The sequence below is a fragment of the Balaenoptera physalus genome, assembly GCF_965194825.1.
Source record: "Balaenoptera physalus genome assembly, chromosome: 13".
NCBI classification, from domain to species: Eukaryota; Metazoa; Chordata; class Mammalia; order Artiodactyla; family Balaenopteridae; genus Balaenoptera; species Balaenoptera physalus.
The window spans coordinates 98,097,512-98,105,068 of record NC_138892.1 but is presented as its reverse complement, the minus strand read 5'-3'; positions in this window follow the sequence as shown (position 1 = coordinate 98,105,068).

The window sequence follows — 7,557 nt, the reverse complement described above, 5'->3', positions numbered from 1 at the left end:
GAAGCACATGAAAAGATACTCAACATCATTAATTATTAGAGAAATGCAAATCAAAACTACAATGAGGTACCACCTCACACCGGTCAGAATGGCCATCATCAAACAATCTACAAATAATAAATGCTGGAGAGGGTGTGGATAAAAGGAACCCTCCTACACTGTTGGTACAGCCGCCGTGGAGAACAGTACAGTGGTTCCTTAAAAAACTAAAAATAGAGCTCCATATGACCCTGCAATCCCACTCCTGGGCATATACACAGAAAAAACCATAATTCAAAAAGATACATGCACCCCAATGTTCATTGCAGCACTATTTACAATAGCCAAGACATGGAAGCAACCTAAATGTCCATCAACAGAGGAGTGGATAGAGAAGATATGGTACATATATACAACAGAATGTTACTCAGCCATAAAAAAGAACAAAATAATGCCATTTGCAGCAACATGGATGGACCTAGAGATTGTCATACTGAGTGAAGTAAGTGAGATAGAGAAAGATAAATATTGTATGATGTCACTTATATGTGGCATCTAAAAAAAGTGTACAAATGAACTTATTTATAAAACAGAAATAGAGTTACAGATGTAGAAAACAAACTTACGGTTACCAGGGGGTAAGGGGGGTGGAGGGTTTAATTGGGAGATTGGGATGGACATATACACACTACTATATATAAAATAGATACCTAACAAGGACCTACTGTATGGCACAGGGAACTCTACTCAATATCCTTTAATGGCCTGTATGGGAAAAGAGTCTAAAAAGAGTGGATAGATGTGTGTGTATAACTAAATCACTTTGCTGTACACCTGAAACTAACACAACATTGTAAATCAACTATACTCCAATAAAAATTAATTTAAAAAAGGAGGGTAAGAGGGACAGATGCGTATAGGTGTACAGAATTTTGTAGGTTGGAAGTGGGAGGTTTTGGGAGCTCATGTTGGAAGGCTTTCATTTTCTCTGTGAAATAGGTTATGATGATGATGGAACAGGTAGGAGGATAGAACAGGTACTGGCTGTTCTTTCCATATTAGCAAGGCATAGGCAAATACAACAATAATTGGCAATAAGGCATCAGAATACGGTTGTCCTAATACTAAGAAGGCCAGAATTTATTGTCAAGGTAATGGGGATCCATCCCAGTAAGATGTTTACATTTTACATGGCATAAATGGAATAATTGGTATTCCTGCCTCACATTAGCAGAGTGTCTTCTGGTGCAACCAGGACTCTTGGAGAGCGCCGGTCCAAGAGTGTGAAACCCAGGGAGGGAGTTCCCGCCTCATTACCCCTCTGTCCTCCATCTGCATGAAGCCTACCTTCCCAGTTGGTCAGCATTTCTTATCCAGCACGGGCCTTGTACCTGGTGTTGATGATGGACGTGTTCCAGCCTTCAGGAGACACCCCCTCCCTGCCCATCACAGTAGTGCTGGTCTCACCTCTGTCTTCTCTTAGAGAACAGTGTGTGATCAGTACCACAGACATCCATTCTCCAGGGAATCACCTCCTTTCATTTTTCCTTCCAAATTACAAGATGAAAGTCATCTCCTTTAATTTTCAATGCTTCTTCAGGTCTGGTTTGTTTCGTCTTAAATTCATTTCACATGTTTGTTTGCTTGTTTATTTTTAAAATTGAAGTATAGTGGATTTACGATGTATTAGTTTCAGGTGTACAACAAAATGTTATACATATGTATATGTCTATTCATTTTTAGATTCTTTTCCGTTATAGGTTATTACAAGATATTGAACATAGTTCCTTGTGCTATACAGTAGGTCCTTGCTGTTTATCTATTTTATATATAGTGTGTGTATCTGTTTTTAATAACACTATAAAATAGTGTTTGGTACACACTATTTTATATATAGTGTGTACCAAACTCCTTATTTATCCCTCCCCCAACCTTACCCTTTAGTACCATAAGTTTGATTTCTATGTCTGTGAGTCTGTTTCTGTTTTGGAAATTAGTTCATTTGTATCATTTATTTTAGATTCTACATATAAGTTATATCATATGATATTTGTCTTTGTCTGACTTACTTCACTTAGTATGATAATCTCTAGGTCCATCCATGTTGCTGCAGATGGCATTATTTCATTTTTTTAATGGCTGAGTAGTATTCCATTGTGTATATATACTACATCTTCTTTATCTGTTCATATATTGGAAGCAACTTAGGTTGCTTCCATGTCTTGGCTATTGTAAATAGTGCTGCTATAAACATTGGGGTGTATGTATCTTTTCAAGTTAGAGTTTTCGTCTTTTCTGGGTATATGCCCAGGAGTGGGATTGCTGGATCATATAGTAGCTCTATTTTTAGTTTTTTAAGGAACCTTCATACTGTTCTCCATAGTGGCTGCACTAATTTACATTCCCACCAGCAGCCTTTAAGAGGGATCCCTTTTCTCCACACCCTCCCCAGTGTTTATTATTTGTAGACTTTTTGATGATGGCCATTCTGACTGGTGTGAGGTGGTACCTCATTGTAGTTTTGATTTGCATTTCTCTAATAATTAGCAATATTAAGCACCTTTTCATGTGCCTGTTGGCCATCTGTAGACACGTTTATTTAATACCTGCTATGTTCTCAGGTAGGCTCTGGGGTTATAAACTGTAGCAATGAGCAAAACAGACAAAAATCCTTGCTTTCTTGGAGTTCACATTTCAGTGCAGGAGACAGGCAGTACATAAGTACGCTAATAAATATATAATAGGTCAGGAGGTGTGGGTAGAGACACAGGTGTGCCAGCATATGCCACTTTAGATGGAGAGGTGACATCTGAACCCAGACCGGAAGAAATGAGGGCATAATCAAGGAGACAGCTGGGGGAGAAGTGTTCAAGCCAGTGAGAAGTGCACGTGCAAGGTCTTGTGGTGGGAGGGTACTGGTATTTGAGGAAAGTGAGGAGGCTGGTGTGCTGAGGTGACAGAGAGGGAGCAGGTAGCAGTGAGAGTGGCTAAGCCTGGACCCCGGAGCCAAGCTGCCTGGGAGCCAAGCCCCAGTTCTACTGCTTATGAATTGGGAGACCTTGGGCAAGTTACTTGCCTTCTCTGTGCCTCAGTGTTGTGATCTGTAAAATGAGGATAATGATAATATCTTCCTCATAGGCTTGTTATGAGGATGAATACTTGTAAAGCCCTTGGAACAGTGCCTGGCACATCGTAAGTCAAGGAAGATCTGTATATATCTATGTGTCTCATGTGGGTTCATTTCTCCAAAGAGCCCTGACTAATACAGATGGGATGCAGGGCGGGTCTTGTAGGACCTTGTGGGTGTGAAAGGAAAATAAACATGGAGTCGGTATGGCTAAGAGAGCTCTCTCTCTAAAATGGAGCCAGGAGGCCATAGAGGAAGTATGACTTATGCACGTCAACCTGGATGGAATCTGGCCCTTTGACCACTTATTGTCCCAATGCAGGCATCCAGAACATCTGCAAAATGCTCCAGAAGCTCAAGATACCTATCAGACCCTTACCCTAAAGCAACTTGTGACAGTCTACCTGCTTATTAGACCCGTACCCTAAAACAGCTCGTGACAGCCTATCCCTTAGGACAAATATTTCTTTTTTATGTCAGACTATAGCTTTGTGGTTTAATAGGCCCCCGACTCTTCTCTTCCCTGGAACACTCTTTCAGTTTTACCCTAATCTGTGTCTCCTGAATTGCAATTCTTAAGACCCCAAATAAACACTTTTCTTATTTACAGCTTTCTGTGGGTTTTGTGTTTTTTGGTTTTGGTTTTTTTTTTGGTTCACATAGGTCATTTATAAGGACTTTGGCTTTATTCTGAGCAAGATAGGAAACCACTGGAGGGTTTAAAAGGGCCTCCCTTACCCCCTAGGCGGTAGGGGCAAGGGCAGAAGCAGAGAGACCAGGAAGCTGGCCCTTGGCAGATGCAGTGAGAGATACTGATGCTCAGACAAGGGTGGGGTCTGTGGGGATGGTGAGGAGTGGTTTTGCTCTGGATGAACCGGGAGGAACGGCTAATAGGATATTGCTGGTGAAATGGGCTGTGAGGTGTGGAGGATGGCTCCAAGGTGTTTGACCTGAGCACCTGGAAGAATGAAGAACTTTCAAAATCCAGCAGGTGGGACAGCAGCGGTGGGTGATCCTTACAGCCCTTCCTCAGGAGTGGGTGCCGATGCTGTCTGTCCGTCTGCCTGTCCTGAATTCTCTTTGCCTCACATATTCACCTCTGGGTCGCAAGTGTTCAAATAAGGACAAATAGATCTCCCCCAAATAGCCATTAGTTTTTAGCTACAGTACAGTCTAGATGGACATGTTTTTCCCCCCCAAAAGAGATGGTCTGCAGAGCCAGCCTCGGCTCACACACTGACCATATACATTTTGTCAACGCTCTGACCTCTGGTTCCTGGGAGTCGCAGCTCCTTCAATACTGTCGTTTCCCACCACATTTCCCACCACATTCTGCTTCACATTTGCTCATCTAAGTTGCCCGTTTGAGCAGTTTTCCCCAACATAACAGTCTGCACCAGGAGGGCGTTTGAGCCTCTAAGGTAACACACACACACACACACACACACACACACACACGTTTGCAGTGTTTGTAGTGAGTCTTTCAGTATGTACCATTCCTGATAACGGTATTTAAATATTTTACAGTCAAATTTCAGCCAGCGTTCAGTCTCTTCTCCACACCAGCGGTCATAGCAAGGAGCACTTGGTCTTGAGTAGCTCAGCCCTGAGGTAATGACCGAGAAGGCCTCTTCCTCCCTGCCACTCCCCCTCCATTTCACATCTTTGCCCCCTGAGTTGGTGGCTTGCATACTTCCTGCCGTGAGCAGGCTCAGTCCAGGACTTTGGCTGATTCGTGTTTTGGAAGTCTGCCCAAGCTCTAGTCCTCACTCAGGAGGGAGATTTCTGAGTCTGGAGAGAACACAGCACAGCCACGACCTGCTGCAGAGGGAGCCGATGTGCTTACATGGTTGGAAGTGAGGACCCAACAGTTCGAGAGAAGTCGGTGAGCTTGATGTGCCAGGCGCTGGAGTAGAATCACCACCCTGCGTGTGTGTCCAGGAAGCTTCTCGGTCACGGAATTTCATGCTTGTGAGAATTGGCGAGGATTTATGTTCCCTCGTCATAGACCGAAAGAGACACAGGACATAGCAGCCAAATGCATTGTAAGGACTGTCTTTGGACCCTGATTTAAACAAAAAGTTTGAACATTTTCCCAAATAACCCAGAAAATCGAACCCAGGAATTATTGTCTGTTTTGTTGGGTATAAATTAATGTGTTTATGTTTAAAGGGTTCCTTTGATGAGGAGTAAGATATCTACATGCTCTCAAAGTATCTTTCCACAAAGAGTAACAAAGCAGTGGAGAAACTAACAATACCTTCCCCCAGATAATCACAATTAACATTACCAACAAGGGATAGCATGCCTCTGGTTTGATGCTCTGAGAACACAAAATCGCCCATGGGGCTTTCCAGCCATAGATTTGTAGCCTGAATCTAACCATAAAGACATCAGAAAAACCCACATAGAAGCAATGAACTTACTTACAAAACAAATAGAGTTACAGTTGTATCAGTAGAAAACAAACTTATGGTTACCAAGGGGGAAAGGGGCAGGGAGAGGGATAAATTGGGAGATTGGGATTGACATATACACACTACTGTATATAAAATAGATAACTAATAAGGACCTGCTGTATAGCTCAGGGAACTCTATTTAATACTCTGTAATGGCCTATATGGGAAAAGAATCTAAAAAAGAGTGGATAGATGTATATGTAAAAAAAAATTTAATAAATTCAATCCGAGATAAGCTAAAAAAAGCAAATTCTATGCAATTACTGACCTGTATTCTTTTTTTTTTTAAAAAACAAATTATTTGTACTGTTTTTTTGTTTGTTTTATTTATTATTTATTTATTTTTTATTTTTGGCTGTGTTGGGTCTTCGTTTCTGTGCGAGGGCTTTCTCTAGTTGCGGCGAGCGGGGGCCACTCTTCATCGCGATGCACGGGCCTCTCACTGTCGCGGCCTCTCTTGTTGCGGAGCACAGGCTCCAGATGCGCACTGACCTGTATTCTTTAAAAATGCCAATATCTTAAAAGACAAGTGAAGGCTGAGGAATTGATCCAGGGGGAAGGAGGCTAAAGAGACGTGACAACTAAATGCTGTCTGTGATTTTGGACTGGACCTTGGACCAGAAAAAATGCTATAAAGAACCTAGTGGAATAGTTGTTTACATTGGAATAAGGACTGTGGATGAGAGAAATGATCAATGTTAAAGTTCCTCATATTGATGACTATATTGTGGTTGTGTAAGAGAATATCCTCGTTCTTAGGAAATACACACAGAAGTATTAAGGGGTAAGAGGGCATGATACATGTAAGCTACGATGCAATGGTGTAGAGGTGAGTTATAGTACGTATATACACACGCAGCCGCCTTCTTTCATCTAATATTTTAGTATCCTCCTCCTAGCTTACTGTACTCCACCCGTACTGGTCTTTGCACTCCTCAAGAATGTAAGCATGCTCGAGATCAGAGCCTTTGCACTCGCTAGTCCTCTGCTTGGAATGTTCTTCCCCCAGAAATTCACGCGGTTGGCTCCTCCTCATCATTCAGGTCACCTCTTCAGAGAGACTTTCCTTGACTACCCAACCTAAAGTGTTCCGTCTCCCCCAGAGCACTTATTACTACCTGAAAATATATAATTTATTTCTATGCTGTTTTCTTTTGTTTGCCCCCTTCCACTAGAATGTACACATCATGGGAGGAGGGACCTTGATCAGGACTCTGTCCCTGGTAACTAGAATAGCGCCAGAAACATAAGTTCTCGATACATGCTCGTTGAATGAATGAAGGCGGGACAGGATGGGATGGTGTGGGAGGAGCAGGACGCTAGGAGGAAAGTTAGCACCATGAACATGGTTATTGGAGAGACTGTGTGTGTGTGTGTGTGTGTGTGTGTGTGTGCACGTGCGTGTGTGCGTGCTGGTGTCTACCACTCCATCCTACACCAAGTACATTTTTTAGAAGGGAGTAGGAAAAAAGTTGTGCACAATTCTTATTTGAATCTTAAAGATTGATCGTCATCAGCAATTTTGGAGAAAAAGAGGAACCCAAAGAGAGGCGCTCTACTGACATGTCTGTAATTTAATTGTCACATCAGCTATTTCTTTCTGATGACACAGTCTATATTAAAATTGCAGTCAGAATGGAGAAAGGATCTAGTTCTCACTTACATCTGCCTGGATGGATTGTCCTTTATTTTGGAAAATTCCCCTTCCATCTTATCCTATGGAGGACAAGGTTATAATTTCCCCATTCTGAGGGACCAGAGCCTGGATGTCATCTTTGGCTCTCTTCATCCTCATTTCCTTGTGCTTCCACTTTTATAATATATATATTTTTTAATGGTTTATTTATTTATTTATTTATTTGTTTTTGGCTGTGTTGGGTCTTCGTTTCTGTGCGAGGGCTTTCTCTAGTGGCGGCGAGCGGGGGCCACTCTTCATCGCGGTGAGTGGGCCTCTCACTATCGCGGCCTCTCCTGTTGTGGAGCACAGGCTCC